Source organism: Canis lupus, chromosome 24 (assembly GCF_048164855.1).
Source record: "Canis lupus baileyi chromosome 24, mCanLup2.hap1, whole genome shotgun sequence".
Lineage (NCBI taxonomy): Eukaryota > Metazoa > Chordata > Mammalia > Carnivora > Canidae > Canis > Canis lupus.
The window spans coordinates 48,746,734-48,770,801 of NC_132861.1; the positions used below are offsets into that span (position 1 = coordinate 48,746,734).

Below are 24,068 nucleotides of genomic sequence, written 5' to 3' on the forward strand. Positions count from 1 at the left end.
CCTACTCTTGACCCTTCTGCTGCCCCTGTCCTTGCTCTGCTCAGCCTCATGGGGGCCAGATCCCAGCGGTCCCTTGTTGCCTGTAGAGATACCAGCATCCCTTTCCTCCCCAGGGCCTCAGCTCACACTCTTGTTAGCATGGTGTCTGTGTGTGTGTGTGTGTGTGTGTGTGTGTATATACACACACATATCACTAGTGTAAAATTATATGACCACAAAGCCACCATATCTCTCACCCATGAAATTCAGTGGCCTCACTCATAGTAACTTAGGTATGATAAAGTATCATTTGTTTTAGTTTGCATTTATGTGGCAGACCTGATCTTGTAAGTCATGCAGTCATGATTCCATAGTCTTAATTCTCTGCAGTTGGTACTAATCCTGAGAGCCCTAAGTATATGGATCAGCCACCACAGATGTGTGGTTCGAGCCCCAACATTTCATTTAACTACATCCTCCTGCTTGAGCCTCCCTCTGTCCATATCCCTGACCCAACATTGTCTGTTGAAAATGTTCAGTTTATATTTCCAAAAAGTTTCACAATCACATTCTTATCTGCATGATGAAATGCACAGGCAGGCCAGAAGATTTCTAGTTAGGATTCCATGACCAGCATTTAAGGAAATTTTTTTATTTAAAACAAAAAACAAGGCATGTTCTCCTTTCTAAGATGAAACTAGCTATTATTCCCACCCACTTGATCGTGTAGATTTAATGCTAAAAGAAAACAATATTTACAAAGTCTGTTGGGCTCCTTTTTTCTTTTAAGATTCATTTATTTACTTGAGGGGGCGTAGAGGTAGAAGGTGAGAGAGCAGACTCTCCATTGAGCACAGAGCCCAACCTGAGCCTAAATCAAAAGCTGGACATTCAACTGACTCTGCCACCCAGGTCCCCCTCCGGGGTTCCTTTTTATCCAGAAGATACACAATCAGCTTTGAATCACAGAGTCATGTTGACTGACAGTGGGAGAGACGAGTGGCCCGTGCCCACTTGGGTTCTGGCAAGGGTCTGCTGATAGAGAAGATGTGGTTTTGTTTATTTTGCTTTATATATCTGTAAAGCGATTTATTGCAGCATCAGCATCACCTAGAGGTGCATGTTTTCAGGCCGTACCCCACACCTAACCAATCAGCATCCCTGGGGTGGGGCCCAGTGATGTGCCTTAACCCTTTGGTGATTCTTATGCACATTAAAATTTGAGAAGCACTGGTCTATACCAAGCAGCATAAGCAAGTGTCTACAACCCTTCCTGGAGTCTGCTCACTGTCTTAGCCCAAGTCCCTAGACTTCCTCATTTCTTGAGATACAGATGTCTGTCCTCTTTGTTTACCTCTTTGCCTGGTATATCCAGTATGCCAACCCAGCAGGTGCTACCACCCACAGAGGACATCTCTGTGTCTGGCCCCAGTACAAGTAGATTGTATGTTATGATCAAATGTCATTGTTTCCAGGAATGCAAGGTTGGTTCAACACACAAAAAAAATCAATCCATGTAAAACGCGACATTGGGCAGCCCTGGTGGCTCAGTGGTTTAGCGCTGCCTTCAGCCTGGAGCGTGATCCTGGGGACCCAGGATCGAGTCCCGTGTCAGGCTCCCTGCATGGAGCCTGCTTCTCCCTCTGCGTGTATCTCTGCCCCTCTCTCTCTCTCTCTCTCTCTCTTTCTTTCTCTCTCTCTCTCTGTGTCTCATGAATAAATCTTAAAAAAAAACCTACATCAACAGAATAAAGGACAAAAAGTAAGCAATCATTTCAAGAAATGCAGAAAGTAAATCTGACAAAATTCAGTACCCTTTCATGATACAAAAATTCTCAGGAAACTGGGAATAAAAGGATACTCAGCCTGCCTCTGTGAAAAGCCCACAGCTAACATCTGCTGATTGATAATGTATGGAAGGCTCTCCCTCTAAGATCAAGAGTAAAGCAAAGATGTCTGCTGTCACCACTTCTACAACTTTGTACTGGAAGTTCAAGCCAGGGAATTAGGCCGGAAAAAGAAACCAAAGTCATCCAGATTAGAAAGGAAGAAGTATCTCTCTTGGCAGATGACATGATCCTGTATATCAAAAATCTACAGGAATCCACGATGAGCTACTAGAGCTAATAAATGAGTTCAGAAAGATTGAAGGTTATGGAATCAACACACAAAACTCAGTTGTGTTTCTGTATACTCACAATGAACAATCCAAAATAAAACTAAGAACAAAATTACATTTAGTATAGCATCAAAAAGAAAATATACTTAGGAATAACCTGTGTACTGACAGTTACAAAACATCATTGAAAGAGATTAGAGAAGACCTAAATAAATGACAACACATCCCATGTTCATGGTCTAGAAGGCTTAATATGGTTAAGATATCAGTACTCCTCAAATGATGCATAGATTCAACGCAAAATCTCTCTCTCAAAATCTTAGCTGTCATTGTGTGTGTGTGTGTGTGTGTGTGTGTGTGTGTGTGTGTGTGTGTTAATGGACATGGACAAGCTGATCTTACAGCATATATGGAAATGTAAGAGGACCCGCCCACCCCAGACAGGCAAAACAATCTTGAAAAAGAGTAACAAAGTCGGAGGACCCACAAACAAAACTTATTACAAAACTTATTACAGAAGTTTAATAATCTATAAAAAAAAAAAAAAGAAGTTTAATAATCTAAGGCTGTGTGATATTGGCATAAGAGAGACATATAGATCAACAGAACAGAGTTGAGAGTTCTGTAATAACCCATAGATCTATGGTCAATTGATTTTCATCAGTAATTCCTTTTTTTTTTTTTTTAAAGATTTTATTTATTTATTCATGATAGTCACAGAGAGAGAGAGAGGCAGAGACACAGGCAGAGGGAGAAGCAGGCTCCATGCACCGGGAGCCCAATGTGGGATTCGATCCCGGGTCTCCAGGATCGCGCCCTGGGCCAAAGGCAGGCGCCAAACCGCTGCGCCACCCAGGGATCCCTTCATCAGTAATTCCAAGATAATTCTACAGGGCGGTGGGGAGGCAGGTCTTTTCAACAGGTGATACAGGGACAACTGGATATCCACATACAAAAGAATAAAGTTGGATCCCTATCTATATATGCCATATACAAAGATTAGCTCCAAATGAAGCAAATACTTAAGTATAAAAACTGAAACTTAATAAACTTTTAGAAGAAAACCTCGATAAGTGTTTGCAACCTTCAATTTGGCAATGGTTTCCTAGATACAACTAGAGAACAAGCAACAGAAGGAAAAATGGGTTAGACTTTGCAGAAATTAAAATTTTCAGTGCTTCAAAGAATAATACCAAGTAAGTGAAAAGACAACACAAAGAATGGATGATGATGTCTAAAAGCATATTTAATAAGGATCTAACATCCAGATCATGTAAATAATGTTCACAACTGAATAATAAGACAACCCAGGTTTTAAATGTGCCAAGACTCTGAAGAGACATTTTTCTAAGCAAGATGTGCAAATAGCCAGCAAATACATAAAAAGATGCCAAGCATCATTACTTACTAGGGGAATGGAAATCAAACCCATATTGAGAGACTACAGCCACGAGGATGGCTATAATCAAGAAGACAGACATTGGTGGGTGTTGGCAAAGATGTGGAAGTTAGAACTCTCATGCACTGTTGGTGGGATAGCAAATGACAAGTGTGCCTTGGAAAACAGCCTGGCAGGTTCTCAAAAAGTTAAACATAGAGTTACCACGTGATCAAGCAGTTCTTCTAGGTATATTCCTAAGAGAAATGAGAACACATATCCATACAAAAATTTGCACATGCATGTTCATAGAAGCACAATTTCATAATGGCCAAAAAGAGAAAACACCAAAGGTCCATCAACTGATGAACCAATAGACAAAATAGGGTCTACCCATACAGTGGAACGTTATTCATACATCAAGGAATAAAGTACCATATATGCTACAACTTGAGTGAACCTTGAATACATCACGCTAAGTGAAAGGAGCCAGACACAAGAGGCCACACACTTTGAATTCTGTTTATACAGGACGACCAGAATAGGCCAATTCACGAAGACAGAGTAGATTAGTGCTTGCTGGGGGCTGGGTGAAGCAGGGCAGTGAGGCATAGGGAGTGGTTTGGGGGAAGGCATACTGAAAATGACCTGGATTTTCATGGTGTGGATGGCTGTACAACTTTGAAATATCCTAAAATCCACTGGATTGTACACAATGAAAGCATGAATTTAAAGGCATACAAGTTATGCCAATTAAAAAAAGATGAGGAATTTCAAAGGAGAAAGATGGGGCAGGACATACCACAAAGAACATTCTGGGCAAAGGTACAGAGGCATGTGTAGGGGGGAAAGGATGGCCTGGCAAGCACATCTGCTCCTAGTTTGTCATAGGGTGACTGTGAAGGAGTTTATTCAGTGTAACGCTTTGAGCAGTGGTTCCACGTGAGCCAGAACTCCTTGCACTTGGGAGGATAGACCAAAGGAGAGCGAGACCAGGTAGAAAGTGGTGCCTCATGTCCAGGTGAATGATCAAGTCTGAATCAGTGATCATCCCTGCCAGGGCCCTCAGGGAACCTGTGCAAGGCCAGACACAGCCCAGCCATTGTGTCATGGAATCCCCATGACACACCAACATCATTCTCCTTTGTGACAGACGAGGGAACTGGCCTGAGTGCAGGAGCCAGAATCCAACCCAGAGGTGTCCCATCATGTGTACTCTCACCCAGACTGAATGTGGAGCCTGGGACCGACGGGCATCCGCAGTCCGAGGACTAGTGTTCTTCCCTGGGCCATTGGACAAAGGCCAAGGCCATCAACGGACCAGCAGAACAAACACGGTAACTTGAGTCACAAGACCCTGGTGGCTCAATCTCACATTAGCAAAGGTAAAAGCTGCACAAGAAGCTGAGAAGGGGTCACGCAGCCTGTCCAACATGGCCACGGCCCAGCTGTGCCTGTCCTGTCATGGCTTTGGAGCAGGATCTCTGGGCTTCAGGGGCATGCCCTCCAAAACCAGCAGACAGAACAAGCCTCCCCCACTGTAGAGTCCTGATTTCTCTGAAAAACTGGTTGTGGTCCCAGAGAGTAGGAACAGCAGGGGCAGTGCCATTAAAGCTTCAAATAATTAAATGTCATTTATAACCCCTACAAAATTTCATCAACTTGGGGTCCAGAAGACGAACATCACCTGGAGTACACATCACTCGATCTTATGGACTCACATAAAAAGCATCTCTAATGTGCATGATCTAATACAAATGACCCTGGAGGACAAATACATAATTGTGATGACTTACCGGTGACTTTCTCCTCAAGGACCCCTCCAAGTGCTTCCCTGTATGTTTTCACATGGATCCTCACAATCTGCATGAGCTTGGGAGATACCAGTCTAAAAATCAGAGAAGAGGACACCCCTCCCCACCCATATCCCCCAGCAGGCAAAATGACTCGCCTATAATCTAACCCAGACTTGAAGCAGGAGTAGCTCATGGAGTTAACCATCAAGGGGCCCCTAAGAAAAGTCGACTGCATGGCTTGTAAGCGTGGAATTCTGTGGACAAATGACCACAGCCTTGTGCCATGCCTTCCCACTGCTCCAGTGGTTTTTCAGGCCAGGAGATATTTGGAACAGACCGTCGGGGCCTGTAATACTAAAGCCCAAACAGGAAGAATCGCTCTGCCCAGAGTGACTGCGGGTAGCACTCCTACAGAGGAACATGGTAGAGCCAACAACAAAGTAAACCCATGCTACTCAGACGGAGCTGACTCAGCCCTTCCCCACAGACCGCCTGCACCCTCTCACAGACTCCAGCAGAGACCCCTAGGAAGCCAGCACTTTACCCGGGAGATTTCTTCCTGGGGTATGCAGCAGATCAACTCAGATGAATATGTTTTCATTCTAGAATACCAAACTGTACCTTTCTAAATGCATTAAGTCAGGATAACCATATACTCCATAGCGTTCCAGAGGAAACACAGTAGATGCTCAGTAAATATTTACAAGACTATATTACCTATTAATTATCTTTCCCAAAAAACTAAAGTTAGGTCTATGACACATAGCAGTAAAAAGGAAGTGGAAGTTGTGGGTCAAAGGCCCCAGGGAGTATCAGTCCAATGGAATATTCCATATGCAATATAGAGTGAATGCCAATAATTGGAGAATGTGATGGGCATTGTTGTGTGCCCTTGCAGCTTACAGCTGTGTAGAATGCAAACTTGTTTAAAACCTCAGAAGACAGTTTAGAAGAGTGTAAGGTATAGGGTATCTGAAGACTTGGGTAGGAAGCAGTGTTTCTGGGACCGTGGGAGGCAAATATGGGATCCAGATCCCATCCAGGGGGCTCTAATCTAGTGGGGACAGTGGACTCCACATGGCTACAGTAACACAAGACTGAAGAGGACAGTACTACAGCATGGATACAGTAACAGTAAAACTGCTTAAATGCATAAGAAAAAGCAGATTTTGCATCAGGAAAAAAGGTGTGGCTATTACATCATTTTCTGTCACAGGTAACCATATAGTTCCCAAAAAATTACCTGTGATTTAAAAGTTCTCGTTTCCCTTATTACAGTGCTGTCTAAATCAGTTTTTTTTTTTAAGATTTTATTTATTTATTCATGAGAGACACAGAGGCAGAGACACAGGTACAGGGCGAAGTAGGCTCCATGGCGGGAGCCCAACGCGGGACTCGATCCCGGGTCTCCAGGATCACACCCCGGGCTGAAGGGGGCGCTGAACCGCTGAACCGCTGAACCACCTGGGCTGTCCTCAGTTTTGTTTTCTAACGACCATGTTTCATCTTGACAAAGCATGTATGAGCTTTTTTTTTTTTTTCCAATCCACTTGGATCGACCCTGTGTTCCAAAGTGCAACAAGAGCCAGTGGCTGTACCACGTAGTGAGACGGCATGTGAGGATGACTTCACCGGCCGTCCTGGTAGAGGTGACAGCTCCCCCCATATAAAGTTAGGATGCCTCTTCCTAGACTCAGTTGTGACAAAGCAGAGCACCCTTTCCAGGTGAAGTCAATGCTGACAGGATACGAGTCTCTGCTGCCAGCAAAGCAATGGTAAGGGATTGAAATGTAATCGTGGCCGGAATGTTCTGTGAAGTCATAAAATGTCCTACAGTTGGAAGAAGAAAATCCCTCCTGTTGGGCCCACATGTTTGGTGATGACCATCAATGTACAGTGATTCATGAAGGCCACTGCTTCTTGCTTCGTACGTGGTCACTGGGCTTATATGAGGTCTTACAGAGGCCGGAAGTGCTCTGAACATCCTACAATACGCAGGAGAGGCCTCTCCACAAAGCATTATTGGCCCCAAATGTCAGCAGTGCCAAGGCCACCAGGCCCTGAGGAGGGAATAGAAGTGGGCAGCCTGTAGAAGGCTGTTTGGAAAGAAGCATGCACTTCGCCGGCCCTCAGAGTCTGGGACAGTCACTGCCTCACAGGCTTCTGGGGCCCCGGGGCTGCCCTCCCATCCTGATGGGTTCCTGCCAGGACATGTGAACAAGATTAGGACCGGCACTGGGCTCAGCAGGAGAGGAACGGATCAGGTGCCTTCGAACACCCTTCCAGCCCAATCTATCTACCTGCTTTGCTGTAGTCTCTGGTCTCTGGCTTGGTTGAAGGGTGGAGGTCACCTCCTGCTTTTCCCCTGGGTAAGTCTAGGCCACCTGATCATCGCTCTGGCCCCGTCTCCCGAGATGCTGGGCAGTTTGATGGCCTTGAGTGGGTAGGACTCGGGAACTATCAGCCCCTCCCAGCAGACCTGCAGCTCTGGGACGGGCACAGGGCACATCCTTGATCTGCCCTGCAGGGTGTGAGGGGTGGCCGAGCAGGGCCAGGAGGGTGGAGGCTGCCCCCTAGGAGACGGGCTGCAGCTCTGGCTATCGATAGGGTGAATGGCAAAGGGAAGACCAAGCTTTGCTCCAGAGTCACTTCCCACCCTCCTTAAATAGCCCCCTTTAACGCAGCTTTGTTGCCAAATGAGCCATTTTGCCAAGAGGGAGGGAGTCTCGATTAACTCCCACCACCTTCTCTCAAGGATTCTCCAGGGACGCAGCAGCCAGGTGCCCCCAGAAAGGTGAGCTTGGCCTGTGCAGAGCCCTGAGTGGCAGCTGCTGGCAGGGGCTGCTGGGCTGCTTTTCCCTGTTCTCCCCAGGCCCCAGAGCAGCCCGTGTGGGTGAAGGGGTGTGCTGTGCAGCCACAGAACGGGACAGCTGTACTCGAGTCCTGGGCCTTGCCCCTCATCTGTAAATGCTCATTACACCTGTTCCTAAACCTCCCAACATCCCTCCAGACACTTACCCTCCCCTAAGGCCCCCAGAGTGGGTCCCTGCCAGGGCAGGGGGGTGATGAGAGTCAGGCAGAGCCAGCGGAGTGCTGACCCCCCCCCCCACATGTCCCTCCGGGTGGGCAGGGACAGTCTGTGTTAGCTGGTGGAGGCCTACAGATGAACCCACAGCGCTTTGCCTCGCCTCCGTGGCGCCTCTTGCAGACCCACAGTCAGGTGGTTCGTCTCCTCGCATGGATAACATTCAGGTGAGACAGACGCAGCATTCCAGCTTAATGACAGGCTTCCCGAAAAACCCCTGGCTTCGGCGGTGCTGAAAAGGCTCTGTCCCTGATGTTTGCACGTGTGGTTTTGGAAATCGTCGAGCCAGGTGAGGCTGAATCACTTACTCGAGCGCGGGGAGCCCACGCGTCGGCTTTGAGTTAGGAGTGTCGGCACGGTTCCTCCGGCGCCGGCCACCCTATTGTTGCGCCTGCTTGTTACTCTGCCATCCACTGGCTGCGCTTTATTTCTGAAATGCACTCCCCTCGTGGCTGGTTTTCATCTGGCTGTGAAGCAGCCATCAAAGGAAGCTACCCTAAATGTTCTGTTCGCAGACAGCCTGGAAACCTTTGCTGACATGTTGCTAACGCTCCGGCAGGCTCTCAAGAATGGGAATGGTGTTTGGCCAGCCCGTGGGCAGTTGGGTGGTGATCGAAGGGAGGCCCACAGGGGCTGCAGAGCAAGTAGAAAAGGAACACTTTTAACATCCAGATTGACGGCGAAGTCCTGTTTCCCAAGGCGGGGGAGTGGGTCCAATTGTTGCTGGAACGGTCCATCTCACTCATCCTTTTAAAAGGAGGAATCTTTGACGGTTGCCTAGTGTTGAGTTTGAGAGCCCTGCCATAACCAGCTGGGCTGCCTATTTAGAGAAAGACCTGGGGCCCCCAGCCCAGCAGCGGTTTTAGCATGGCCCTCCAAAGCCATGAGAGGGTCCATCACCTGCAATACTCCTTTTGCTCTCAAATATGAACTTTTGAGTCTCTGGGGCTTTTCCCTGTGGCTCTTCTGCTTACATTCTGTGGAATAGCTGTCCTGTGGTTGGTGTGCGTCTAGCGATGTCCACGTCACTGCTCAGCACCTTGAGGGGATGTGCCCCAAGCGTGGCTTGGCTGTGCATCCTGAAAAACCCTGCTCTCCTTAGCTGTTTCCCTCATCCAAAGAAGGTCTTGAGGTCTGAGGGTCGCATCCAGGCATTGGCTCTCCCTGCTTTCTCCATTGCCATCATATGGCCACCCTCCCAAGCTGGGGAGGCCACCCGCCTTGCAGATCCATTTACTAAAGCAGAGACTATGAGAAGCTTTGACGTTCGAGCTGACACGAGCATGCAAAGGCCAGAAATATGCATGCCTTATTCTAAAAGTCCAAATGGAAAACAGAGGCTCCTCCCAAAAGACTCCTTTTGAGGTTGTAGGAATCATTGGATTATTTAGTAAGGCAGGGGAGGGATAATTTATAAAAATTTATTTTGAGGTAAAAATTGCACACAGTGCATCGCACACATGCTGAGTGTTTGATCAGTCCACCAGGTTGTGGGTTTTTTTTTTTTTTTTTTTTTAAATTTAAATTCCAAGGGCACCTGCATGGCTCAGTGGGTTAATGTCTGCCTTCAGCTCAGGTCATGATCCCAGGATCAGGGCGGGGGGTGGGGGGAGCAAGGTCCCTCTAGTCCCTGCTCAGTGGGGAGTCTGCTTCTCCCTCTGCCATGTGCTCGCTCTCTCAAAAATCTTTAAACAAATAAATTTAAATTCCAGTTAGCTAACATACAGTGTAATAAAGGTTTCAGGTGTACAATGTAGTCATTTGGCCCTTCTATACAACACCCAGTACTCATCACGACAGGTGCACTCCTTAATCCCCGTCACCAGTTCCTCTCCCCTCGTCCTTTCTGGTGACCATCAGTGTGTCCTCTATAATTAAGAGCCTGTTTCTTGGTTTGTCTCTCTCCTTTTTTTTCCTTTGCTTATTTGTTTTGTTTCTTAAATCCCACATATGAGTGAAATCATATGGTACGGATTTTTCTCTGATTTATTTTGCTTAGCATAATACACTCTAGCTCCATCTATGTCATTGCAAATGGCAAAAGATTTCATTCTTTTTATGGTTGTAGAATATTCTGCTGTGTGTGTGTTTGTGTGTAAACCACATCCTTTTTATCCATTCATCTATTGATGGACAGTTGGTCTACTTTCATATCTTAGCTGTTGTAAATAATACTGCGGTAAACATAGGGGTGCATATATCCCTTTGAATTAGTATTTTTGTGGTAAATACCCAGTAATGTCATTACTAGATCATAGGGTAGTTCTAACTTTAACTTTTTGAGGACCCTGGAGGGTCCTTTTCAACAGTGGCTGTGCCAGTTTGCATTCCTACCAACAGTGTACAAGGATTTCTTTTACTCCGTATCTTTGCCAACACTTGTTTCTCGCATTGTGGATTTTAGCCATTCTGACAGGTGTGCGATGATGTCTCATTATGGTTTTGATTTGCATTTCCCTAACAATGAGTGATGTCGAGCATCTTTTCACATGTCCATTGGCCATCTGGGTATCTTCTTTGGAGAAAATGTTCGTTTTTAATTGGATTATTTGGTTTTGTGGTAACCAATATACTTGGGATACTAACCCTTTAATCTGATAAGGCATTTGCAAATATCTTCTCCCATTCAGTGGGTTGCCTTTTAGTTTTGTTGATTATTTCCTTCTGCTATGCAGAAGCTTTTTATTTTGATGAAGTCTCAGTAGTTTATTTTTGCTTTTATTTCCTTTGCCTCAGGAAACAAATCTACAAAAATGCTGCAATGGCCAATGTCAGAGACATTTCTGCCTGTGCTGTCTTCAAGGGTTTTTATGGTTTCAGGTCTCATATTTAGATCTAATCCATTTTGAGGTTATTTTTGTATATGGTGAAAGGAAACGGTCCAGTTTTCCCAGCACCATTTATTGAAGAGACTTTTTTTCTGTTGGATATTCTTTCCTTCTTTGTTGAAAATAAGTAACCATGTAATTGTGAGTTTATTTCTGGACTTTCTGTTCTGTTCCATTGATCTATGTGTCTATTTTTTGCCAGTAACATACTATTTTGATTACAACAGCTTTGTATTATAGTCTGAAATCTGATACCTTCAGCTTTGCCGTTCTTTTTCAAAATTGCTTTGGCTATTTGAGATCTTTTGTGGTTCTGTACAAATTTTAGGATTGTTCTAGTTCTGTGAAAAACGCTGTTGGTGTTTTGATAGGATTACATTAAATCTGTAGATTGCTTTGGGTAGCGTAGACATTTTAACAATATTTATTCTTTGAGTCCATCAGCATGGAATGTCTTCCCATTTTTTTGCATCGTCTTGAATTTCTTTCCTTTCTGTTTTATAGTTTTAAGAGTATTGGGCTTCACCTCTTTGGTTAAGTTTATCCCTAGATATTTTATTGTTTTTGATGTATTTACAGATGGGATTTTTTTAATTTCACTTTGTGCTGCTTCATCATTAGTGTATAGGAATGCAACACATTTATGTACGTTGATTTTGTATTTCGCGACTTTACTGAATTCACTTATCAGTTCTAGTAGTTTTTGGGTGGAGTCTGTAGGGTTTTCTATATAAAGTATCATGTCATCTGCAGATAGTGAGAGCTTTGCTTCTTCCTTACCAATCTGGATGCCTTTTATTTCTTTATGTTGTCTGACTGCTGTGGCTAGGACTTCCAGTATACTATGCTGAATAAAAGTGGTGAAACTGGACATCCTTGTCTTGTTTCTGATCTTAGAAAAGCTCTCAGTTTTTCCCCATTAAGTATGATGTTTGCTGTTTTTCATATGTGATCATATATGATCTTTAGTGTGTTGAGATATATTCCCTCTAAACCTACTTTGTTACCAAAAAATTGGGACAACCCAGACATTAGACACATACTAGCACCAAAACTGAAGCAGGAAGAAACAGAAAATTGGAACACCCCAATAATCAGCAAGGAGATTGAATCAATAATCAAAAAACTCTCAACAAACAAAAGTCCAGGACCAGATGGCTTCACAGGCAAAATCTACTGAACACTCAAAGAGTTAATAGCTATTCTCAAATTATTCCAAAAAGCAAAAGAAGGAAAACTTCCAAATTCATTCTAGGAGGCCAGTATCAACTGATACCAAAACCAGATAAAGACAATGCAGGAAAAGAGAACTACAGGCCAAGATCTCTGATGAACACAGACATAGTCCCTCCAGTTTTGACAACCACATACACCTGTGTAACTCACACTCCTTTTGTATTCCTCTGTCACCCCAGGAAGTTCACTCTTGTACCACTTCCAGCTAATCCCTCTGTTAAAAAGCAGTCATGGATTTGATCTCTATCAGGACACATTCATTTTGCCTCTTCTAGAAACTTATGTATAGTATTTTATGATATATACTATTTTGTTTTTTTTAAGATTTTATTTATTTATTCATGAGAGATGCAGAGAGAGCGAGAAAGAGGAAGAGACACAGGCAGAGGGAGAAGCAGGCTCCACGCAGGGACCCCGATGTGGGACTCGATCCCGGGTCTCCAGGATCATGCCCTGGGCCAAAGGCAGTGCTAAACCGCTGAGCCACCCGGGCTGCCCTATGATATGTACTGGTTTTGTGACGGACTTCTATTCCTCAAAAAATACACTGGAAAGTGTTATGGCTCTATCAGTGGTATATAATTTTTTTGCATTCCTTATTCTTTCAAAAGAATATCTAGAATATAGTTTCTGATCAACCATTGTTTTTCCCATTTTATAAATTTTTAATCACCAAGACCTATGAGCTTTAGTATATGTCAGATACAGTCTCGGTGGATGCGGTTCTAAAGCCAACGTTCAAGGTCAGACTCATGTTCAATTCTTGGTTTATACTGACTTATCATGTATCCTGGACTGTTTGACCTCTTGTGTGTCTCATTCTCCCCATCTGCAAAGTGAGGATAATTATAGTACCTGCCCCACAGGAAGATTTTGAAAAGTAAACAAATATATGTAACGCAAGGCTGAATACCAAATCTTCTAAATAGTCAGAATTCTAGGTAAATATCACCTCTCTTAGCTTTCATTAGGAAAGGGAGGGAAATCTAAGAGTTCAGATAGTTTGGGGTCTAGTTCAGCAAGCTCATGTGAAAATGGTAGTGTGCACGCATATTTGCTACAGCGTTCTGAATCCGTGATAAGCACATTCCATCCTCATCTACTGTAATACGCAGTACAGTGTCAGCCCCTTTGGGACAGACAAGAGGAATATTTCTGAAAAGATAATTCAATTATTGTGACATAACATAAAGTAGTATATGTTACTGTGTGCTCAGTTCTATGGCCAAGACTGCAAGTGGCCACGTATCTGAAGAAGAGAATCAAGTGACATTTCCCCTCCAGTTCTGGGGAGGCAGCCTTTCCTCTTAGAGGGACATCTTCCTCATTCTTTGCAGCCTGCATGTTCCGAACCTATGAGGTGAGACTCAGGAATTGTACGGGATTTTCCCATGTGGTCACAAAAGCCAAACAGGGACCACCCCTGAGATGTGGATGTTCCAGATCACGGCCACCAGTCTAATGCTGGCTGGTCCAGCAAAGGGAAAGGCAAGTTGTGTGTGGTCCTATAAAATGGGGTGGATCTTACCGAAATCAAATAATTAGCTTCAAATCAGTATGTGACAACTTATAGGCAAAAAAAGATAGTTTTTAAAAATAACAATCCTTACTGTTATCCAGGGTTTCATGGAAATGTGCCCATGTTCCACCCCCCCCAACTCCCCTTTCCCCACTGGTGACAGTGAAAATTGGCAAAATTGCCAAAATCTTCCTGGAAGGAACTTGGCAATATGTATAAATGGCCTTCAAATTGACATACTTTTTGACCTATCAGCACGTCTATCATTTATTCTAAATGATGAGGCTATAAGAAAAGATTTCATTGCAAAGGTATTCATTGCACGATTATTGCAAAGTTAAAAATTTTAAAGCACGATTCCAAAATAGCTGATGACATATTATTTATTTTGTACATGAATAAGGTATCTATTTATATAACATAAAATGCACATTATAGTACAGAGTATAAACAGTGAAGTATTTTGAAGCCTTTAAAAATGATGCCACTAGAAATATAGTAACAGAGAGATAGTCACAGTATGTTAAATCAAAAGCATTTTAATAAAATAAAATGTACCCCAAATTGCTAATTTTTACTTTCTTATAAAAAGACTTAGGAGATTGAAGCCCTACTAGAAGGACTACGTTATTAGCATGAGCATCATGTAAGTGACCATGCTTCTCAGATGACAGGAGATTGGTGCACCCCAAGGGTGCACTTGCCTGGTGTGTCCAGAGGCCCGTAGCTGGTGTATTAAACTAATAATATGCAGATTATGGCTTGCTGAGTAAGGAGGCATGACCCCCTCACATGGGGGTAGCATGTGGCTCCCTCAGCATCCAAGCTCCCATTTGGGGGACAAGAAAACCTTAGATGTTTTGTTTGAAGGCAAGTTGCAATGCACCCTGACAAGAGCCACAAGATGTATTGTTACTTACAGATCCCAGGAATGAGGAGAGGGGTGGCAGTGAGCCAGGGGAAGCACCGTTTTCCATCCCAGGTCACAAGGCAACAGAAGACAGACAGTAGGGTAGTAAGCACCTATTACAAGTTGTCTGGGGCTGAGGTCACTAACTTTGCTCAGGATCAACTATAAGTCATTATTTTAAAAGCTGGAAAAAGCCAAGTGGCAACTCAGGACAGGCATCCTAAGCTCAGGTCCTTCTCTAAATGTCCAGATTCTGGGTGTGAGCATCACGCTATTGGCTGTGTAGGCTTCATCTCAGATGGCTGTTTCCCCCACACCTGGGGCCCCGGCATCCCCTGGCTGTGCCTGGTGCTAGGAGCCATGAAGCTAGAGGAGACACGGTACTTGGACTTGAGCTGCCCCGGCATCCTCTGGCTGTGCCTGGTGCTAGGAGCCATGAAGCTAGAGGAGACGCGGTACTTGGACTTGAGCTGCGCAGCCGTGAAGCATGCCCTCCCCAGATCTCTGTTTCCAATCTTGGAGGAGAACCTGGCTGTTCTCTTTTTGATCCCACGGGCTGGATTTGGGGGTCATCCAAAACACCACGTCCCCGCCACCTGCGTGATTAATAATGAGAATGAGCCACATTTAAATAGACTAATCTTAAAGGACTGGTGTCAGGTAAGGAGCGACTATAACATCATGAGTTCCTCAAAAGGTTAAATGTAAACACAGTTATCCCATGATCCAGGATTTCGACCCTTAGCATATACACAAGAGAAACGAAAACATACGGCCACACAAAAACTTACTCACCAGTGTTCACAGCAGCGTTGTTCAAATGGTCAAAAAGCGGACACAAACCAAACATCCATCAGCTCAGGAATGGATAAACACCATGTGGTCTGTCCATGCGATGGACTGTTTCTCAGCCCTAAAAAGAGCGATGTACTGATTCACATAACAACATGAATGACCTTGAAAACACTATGCTCACTGAAAGGAGCCAGTCACAAAAGACCCCATATTGTAGGCTTCTGTTTGTATGGAGCACCCAGAATAGGCAGTTCCGAAGACGGACAATGGGCTGCGAGTTGCCAAGGGCTAGGGCGGGGGCAGGGGGACGCAGAGGGAAATGGGCAATTCTGCTAACAGGAGCGCCATCACTTTTTGGGGTGATAAAAATGTGCCAAACTTAATTGTGCTGATGGTTGCACAACTGTGAAAATATGAAAACCATTGAATTGTATACTTTTAATGAGTGGATCATATAGTATGTGGATTGCATCTCAATAAAGCTGTGAGATTTAAAAAAAAAAATCCACACATTTTAAGCAACAAGAGAGAAAGAAAAGACAGGATCTGAAGTTTTAAGTGAAGCTGGGAAAAATCATGTTTCCACAGTAAATAAAGCATTCCCAGAGTACAAGGCGTCAGCAGAGAGAGGACCAGGCAAGGTCACCCCGACCATCCGGCTCTGGAGACAGCACTGCTTCATTTGACATCAGTGGCCTTATTTCCGAAGAATGTGTCCAGAAGATCAGAGAGTCATTCAGGGTCAATGTGTGGGATTTCCCAAGTGTCCCCCAGGGTTTGGCTTGTGACAGCAGGAGGGGCCTGTGGCTCCTGGCACAGTCATTCCCGAGTCAGAACCCAAATGTGCATACAAGTGACTCCCGTTGGAGCACCTCCCACCCTGGCCTCTGCAAGAGGGACTGTCCCCACACAAGGACAGGCTGACGCTGCCCGCAGGAGACTGCTGGTCCAGCCGTGGCAAAGGCCAGGATAGCTGGGCCTGACCATGTGGATACGTACATCCCAGAGCGCGGGGTCAGCCATGGCCTTCCAGACCCACACCAGAGCCGTGTTATCTAAACCGTGGCGTGTGTCCTGTATGCATGGGGGACACCAGCTCAGCAAACATGTGAGGCTCCACAGTGAGCCAGGGAGTTTGTGAGCCACCGTGGATGGAAGTGCCACCTCATCTGAGGCTGACTGACTTCTAATGGCCTAGTGAGCCATGTGGGCTTGTTAGTCTAGAAAGGGTCAGTTAAAGGTGAGAGTATTTTTTTTTTTTTTTTTTTTTAAAGGTGAGAGTATTAATAACAAAATCAGGAAGAAAAACTGACAAGGGATGCAGGGGAGTGTCTCCTAATGTCACGGTGGAGCTTCTCTACTAACTGGCCCTGCTGGGTCTCCTCCGAGCTCTCGGCAGAGCAGGTTGGAGTGTTAGGTCTCTGTGGGGCTGACATACAAAATCAGAGATCTTCTCATCTTGAAAAGCTAAGCCAGATTTTGGAATTACCACCGTTGTTAAGAACTGAGAATCATCGCTAAATGCCGGTGCTCCTGGCCTTAATGATTCCCTTCCAGATGGGTGTCCCTGGCCAGCTCTAGGAGGGACCTGAATACCTACCCACAAGAGGGGAAAAAAATCCATAACCTGTGGTTTTCCATGGCTCAAAAACTGGTTTCTTCTCTCCAAGAACAGTCACGTTTTCCCCAGATTTCTTACCCATCATCACCACCAGCCCGGCCAACACTAACCAGACATACAAGGTGAGCTATGTTGCATTTTAAATTTCCCAGCAGCTTTAACCGCTCTCTCTGGATAAATTGGTTGGAGCAGTGTAGTCAGGGCAATGTTAGCAAGAATTCCACCTCTGCAGAGTACCTGGGTTTGAATGCTGGCTCCTGCGCTCACTAGCCACGTGGCTTGGGACAAGTCCCTTAGCTTCTCACAACCTTGGTGTCTTTGTCTGGAGAATGTCTGCTTCACGTGCCTGTTCAAAGCTCCAGAAGTATGTAAAACCTCTTCATTATACCTGGGTCAATAAGCAGTACGTGTGTATATCAACGCTGCAGCCTATTCCAAGAACTGTGTGAGGGCCACCTGCCCAGACTCAAGTACCATGTGGCCCCAGCTCCCCTGGGCCAGCAGAGCCTCCTCCCTCAGTCTTTCTGACCCTGACAGCCACCACCTTCAAATCCCCCTTTCCCCAAACACAGACCTGGCTCCACAGCCCCAGCACTGACCCAGGACTGATCAGCTGATGCAAGTACCTAGTGACTCATTTCCAGGAAAATCAGCCACAAGCTTCCCAAAGTAACCCAGGGCTGCACTCAAGGAAGGTGGAAGGAGATTGTGGAGAAGGTTACAGACTTCCCCCGGAACAGGTAGCCCATGATTTTTTACTTCCAGACAGTCCTTTAGAATAGACGACCCTCCTTCTCATTAAAGATCCAGTGACAGTTTTCATTAGAGGTTTGCCCTGACGTCCTTGATAGTAAAGTCCTTCCAAAGTAGTACTCCCATACCTGCTGAGTGCAAGGCAGCAGCTGGACGTCATAAAGGCTCCAGATTTCTGGTGAGAATCTGCAGATTCTTGGCCTGCTTGGGCCACACATCAGTGCAGGTCAGTTAACTTTGTGTCACTCTGCAAAGGCAGGTGTTGAGCAGAAGACCACAGAGGAGCCCCTTCTAGCTTGTAAAGTCTGTGAACTTGTCTTTTCTCCCTCCCCATTTGTAATCAGCTACAGAAAGCTTAGAGATGTTTTTGTATGGTTTTTTGTTTTGTTTTGTTTTGTTGGTATGATTTAGACAAGTATGAACCATGATGCCATACAGGAATGACTTTCCAATTCTCCATGGAATCACCTAACACTTCAGAATGGGACAATTTCTTCATGAGGTTAACATGTAAAGACACCAAGGGGTTCATTCCCATATGAACTCTGGAACGTTCACAATCAGTTTCTATCTGGCATGGCACAGGCTGTTCCTAATATTCAGAAGTTTAAACTTGGGATTTCATTTTAAATATCACAAAAGTCCGCTTGCTCTTACTAAACAAATCTACACAAAACCTAACCTGTAAACACAGCAGGGACTTCTGAACCACAATGAGTCAAAATACATGTGTAGAAAGTTCATGAAACATAAATTAGTTGAATGGTGACCAAAGATGACTTCGATGAAACAGTTTTTCAGATGTGTCTTTTATTGGCAATTCCTATTTTTGTTTACTTAACTATCCTCTATGGAATGAACATAACGAGTCGAGTTTTCAGTGAAAGGAGCCAGACAGAAAAGACCTGCCTAGCACACAATTCCACTCCTGTGAGATGCCCAGAAGAGGCAAATCTGTAAACAGAGAAAGCCGATGAACAGTGGCCTGGGTCCTGGGTGTGGAACCAGGGACTGGCTGCAGGTAGACAGGAGGCATCTTCCAGGGGCGACAGAGAGGTTCTCAAACTGAAGAGCAGTGACAGTCACATAGCTCTCTAGGTTTACTAAAAATGGTTAAATTTTATCCTTAAAACAGGTGAATTTTATGGTATGTAAACTACACCTCCATAAAGCTGTGAGGGGGAGAAAAAAAAGACTTAATGCCCTCCCCCACCACAGGGGGCTCCTGGTTTATTAAGAAAACTGAAGAAAACACAAGACAAAGAGGCTGCATCAATGAGGGTGAGGCCACAAAGGGTCCCCTGCTGCAGCCGTAATAGTGATGGGTATTCCAGCCTGCCAGGAGGAAGCATGATCCCTTTTCCCTGGTTTTCAAAGCCTTTCTGGTAAATGTGGGACCTGCTGGGGGCCTCTTCAGTGCTGAAATGGCCTGAGGTCCCTCCGTGGGCCCCTGCTAGGAACTCCTGTCCTCCGGCCCTGCGGCAGGCCTGTCTCCAGCACACTCCACACTGTCCCAGGCCTCGCAGATCACTTCCATCTCTGACCACTTCCGGAGGGGCCTCTGCCCACAGGAGCAGCCGTGCCAACGTCTGGAGTGCCATGAAGATGCCACCGCGGACCCTTGAAAGCTTGTGTCAGGGCAAGTGATTCAGAATCTGAAATGCATGGAGCCACCTGGCTGGTGCAGTGGAAGGAGCACATGACTCTTGATCTTGGGGTTGTGAGTGCGAGCCCCATGGTGAGGGGAGGGATTACTAAAAAAAAATAATAATAAATGAACTTTGAAAAAAAAAAAAAAGAATCTGACATGTGTTTGGAGAAGAACAGCATTCCTAGGGAGCCTCAATGAGAAGTGCATAGCCATGGCCCTGGGGCCGGTGGGGTCAAGTTAACCACAAGGCCTCGGACAGACCACTGCAGGGCGGCTCTGCTCCTCACCAAGACTCACCCTTGTTTGCACTTCTCAGGAAGATCTAGAAAGTGGAAATGAGGTTCTTTTCACAATCAGGAGATTCTGTGTTGTTGTTTTTAAAGTCTTGAGAACATCTACTTCCTGAATGTTTCAAACACGGTTGTGAATTGCCCAGACCTTCTCAGCAAGGAGCCAGGGTGCCGTATCAAACAAAGCCCTGATTTCCAAGATGCGCTCCTGTGAATTTTAATTCCAGCGAGTGGTAACAGATCTTCCTGGAAGAAGAGTTGTGCTTGAGAACTGAAATAAACGAAATTTGAGGGGCTCCTTTCTGATGTGCACCACGACCCAAACCCGGGAGGGTGAAGCTCTGCACCGTGACATCCCAGCCATGACCATGCAACGCTTCCTGAAGAGAAACCTACTGAAGGTCAGCGGGGACTGCATTCTGTGGAGAGCTGAAAATACACACACAGCACATCTGTGATTCTGTCCCGTCAGAGCCAGAGCTTAGCTATGACATACGTCTTCCTCTGTAAAACTTTATTTAAGAATGCTTTAAACACCTTTTAAAAATATATATATATATTTTTTGAAAGAGGGCACACGGGCAGAGAGAGGGAGAAGCAGGCTCCCTCCCAACGTGGGCTGGGTTCCAGGACCCCAGGATCATGACCTGAGCCAAAGGCCCCTAGAAACTGTTTTAAGGCAGGGGCGCCTGGTGGCTCAGTCGGGTGAGCGCCCCATTCCTGGTTTCGGCTCATGTCCTGCCTGATGTCAGGACCCTGGGACAAGCCCCACCTTGGGCTCCATGCCAGGGTGGAGTCTGTTGAAGATTCTCTCTCCCTCTGCCCCTCCCCCCTCTCTAAAATAAATAGATGAAATCCTTTTGTAAAAATACCACTGTAAAGCCCTTTTCAGGCTAGCATTATCTCTGGAACCTTCCCCCGTGTCAGGTATTTCTTTGACAGCACTCTTTAAAGGTGTCACTCTAATCCATCCGATGGCCCAGCCGTCCCTTGGTTATTCCGCTTTGGTCACTGGGACTCTTTGGTTGGACGGGCTGAAACATGCTGGGGGCACACCGGGGACACCCCGCCAACTGTGGGGGCGCACCGGGACACCCCGCCGACTGTGTGGGCGCACCGGGGACACCCCGCCGACTGTGTGGGCGCACCGGGGACACCCCGCCGACTGTGAGGGGGCACCGGGGACACCCCGCCGACTGTGGGGGTGCACCGGGGACACCCCGCCGACTGTGTGGGCGCACCGGGACACCCCGCCGACTGTGAGGGCGCACCGGGACACCCCGCCGACTGTGTGGGCGCACCGGGACACCCCGCCGACTGTGTGGGCGCACCGGGGACACCCCGCCGACTGTGAGGGCGCACCGGGGACACCCCGCCGACTGTGGGGGCGCACCGGGGACACCCCGCCGACTGTGAGGGCGCACCGGGGACAGCCCGCCGACTGTGGGGGCGCACCGGGACACCCCGCCGACTGTGGGGGCGCACCGGGACACCCCGCCGTCTGTGAGGGCGCACCGGGGACACCCCGCCGACTGTGAGGGCGCACCGGGGACAGCCCGCCGACTGTGGGGGCGCACCGGGACACCCCGCCGACTGTGGGGGCGCACCGGGACACCCCGCCGTCTGTGAGGGCGCACCGGGGACACCCCGCCGTCTGTGAGGGCGCACCGGGGACACCCCGCCGACTGTGGGGGCGCACCGGGACACCCCGCCGACTGTGGGGGCGCACCAGGGACACCCCGCCGACTGTGGGGGCGCACCGGGGACACCCCGCCGACTGTGAGGGCGCACCGGGGACAGCCCGCCGACTGTGGGGGCGCACCGGGACACCCCGCCGACTGTGAGGGCGCACCGGGGACACCCCGCGGACTCGGGCTGACGGCGGGTCCCCCTGAGGACGCAGCCGCCCCCCCAGGGCCGCGCACGCTGGGGCGCCCCTCCGTCCCGCATCGCCCTCCAGGCCGGCGCCGCCCGGCCCCACGCACCGTCCTTCCCGCGGTCCTTCGCCCGGAGGCCGGCGCCGGGTGAGACGGGCGGCAGGTGTCCCGCAGGCCCGGGCTCCCCCAGCCGCGCCGGGGCGGGGCGTCCGTCAGTCAGGCTCCCCCAGGGCCAAGGCGCGGGCCGGCAGCGCGCGGACGTGAGCGAGCGTGCGTGCGTGCGTGTGCGTGCGTGAGCGCGTGGGCTCGGGCGCGCAGGCGCAGAGGGAGCGCGCGGTGTGGAGGTGGCGCCCGCGCCTCGGGGATCTGGCGGAGCGTCGGGCGGTGGACGCCGCGGCCTCGGGGTCGGGTCGGGGTCGGGACCCTGGCCTTTGCCTCACGGCGACTGCGGGCGACGCGGGCCTTCCGCGGCCTCAGGGCGGCGGGCGTCGCTGGAGCACCGGTGAGTGTGCGGAGCCTTCTCCCTGCGGACGTGCGGCCGCCGGGGCCGCCAGCGACCCGAGTGCGTGCCCTCGCGGCCGGGCGCCCGGTCTCCGCTGGGACCCCTCACCCCTGGGCGCCGCCACCACGCCCCCAGCCTCTCCTTCCTTTTTTTTTTTTTTTATTTATTCATGAGAGACACAGAGACAGAGGCAGAGACACAGGAGGAGGGAGAAGCAGGCTCCACGCAGGGAGCCCGACGCCGGACTCGAACCCGGGACCCCGGGGTCACGCCCCGAGCGGAAGGCGGCGCTCAGGAGCGGAGGACCCAGGGCCGCAGCCTGATCCGCACCCCAGCCCGCAGGAGACACACGGTGCCTGCCCTCCTGGGTCTCACACCCCGGAGGGGACACAGACGCTGAAAGCTGTTGGATTTGGGGGAGCCTGGGTGGCCCGGTTGGCTGCGCGACCACCTCTCGACTTGCGCTGAGGTCGTGGTCTCGGGGTTGTGAGGTGGGGTCCCGCGCGGAGCCTACCTGAGACTCTCTCCCTTCCTCTCCCTTCCTCTCCCTCTGCGTCTTCCCACTCGTAAAAACCGTTTGGTGACCGGCCACGTGGAAACGCCGAAGCAGGCAGAGGGCGATGGAGACGAGCAGGGAACAGCAGTCGGGAAGTCGGTGGGACAGAGGGAGGCAGCTACACAAGAGTGAGCTGCCCACGCGCAGGTGTGTTAGAGGAGCCCAGAGGACGCACAAAGGTGTATTTCGCTGCTGCTGACGGTTGGCATTCAGGGCAGGGGGAAGCAGGGAGAGAGAGGGAAAGTGCGTTGGGTCTCAGATTGTTCCTGACTCTGGCAAGTTGGCCTGCCTCTTTTGGGGCCCAGGACAAAGAAAAGCTTATCCCTTAGAGCAAAATCTGTAGCCACAGTATCTGTACCTGCGTGGTTCCCCAGCCCTCTCTGCCCAGTCCCTGCAGGGTGATGGGACAGGGCCGGGGGACATCGGGGCATGCCAGTGGGCTGCACCGCAGGAGCAGAGCCCTGAGTTCGGAGAACCCAATAATGGACAAAAAGCACGTTTGCCTCTGCTCTGAGGGAGACGCCCGTGGTGCAGGGAGCTCCGCATGCAAACGTTCTTAGAAGGATCATTGGAGGGCAGCCCAGGTGGCTCAGCGGTTTAGCGCCACCCTCAGCCCAGGGCGCAATCCTGGAGACCCAGGATCAAATCCCACATTGGGCTCCCTGCATGGAGCCTGCTTCTCCCTCTGCCCCTCTCTCTGTTTCTTATGAATAAATAAATAAAATCTTTTAAAAAAAGAAAAGAAGAAGAAGGATCATTGGAAACAAAGGCAGTTGAGCCAGTGCTGCTGGAAAGGCTAGCAGAGATGCCAGCCACCACTAAATACTGGTTTCCCGGACGCCTGGGTGGCTCAGCGGTTGAGCATCTGCCTTTGGCTCAGGGCATGATCCTGAGTTCTGGGTTCGAGTCCCACATGAGACTCCCTGCAAGGAGCCTGCTTCTCCCTCTGCCTCTCTCTGTGTGTCTCTCATGAACAAACAAATAAAATCTTTATAAAAAAAAAAATGTCATTTAAAAAAAAAAAAAAAAAGACTGGTTTCCCAACAGGTTGGGAGACAAGGTCAGACACACTCTCATCATGTCTCCAGTCTAGATTCTATGAGAGTCCAGAACCCTCCTTACTCAGGCAGGAGGGGCAGCAGGGAGGAAGTGAGGAAAGGTTGGGGGCCTGTG

The 24,068-nt window shown here is 48.2% G+C and overlaps 1 protein-coding gene and 1 long non-coding RNA gene across 13 annotated transcripts in view; one reads left to right on the forward strand and one right to left on the reverse strand.

The window, feature by feature from the left end:
- AGAP1 (ArfGAP with GTPase domain, ankyrin repeat and PH domain 1) overlaps window positions 1-24,068 on the forward strand; it is a 529,933-nt gene that overhangs the window by 471,767 nt on the left and 34,098 nt on the right. The gene's annotated exons all lie outside the window — the stretch shown is intronic.
- On the reverse strand, window positions 14,306-22,079 carry LOC140616247 (uncharacterized). 4 transcript variants are annotated; one of them, XR_012016796.1, is made up of 4 exons: window positions 21,946-22,060; window positions 19,968-20,389; window positions 15,646-15,763; window positions 14,306-15,446 (listed from the first exon to the last, which is right to left on the reverse strand). It is a non-coding gene; the product is annotated as an uncharacterized lncRNA (long non-coding RNA). The 4 variants fall into 4 exon arrangements; XR_012016794.1 differs by lacking the exon at window positions 19,968-20,389 and having other exon boundaries at window positions 21,946-22,079; XR_012016795.1 differs by lacking the exons at window positions 19,968-20,389; window positions 21,946-22,060 and adding an exon at window positions 17,504-19,959.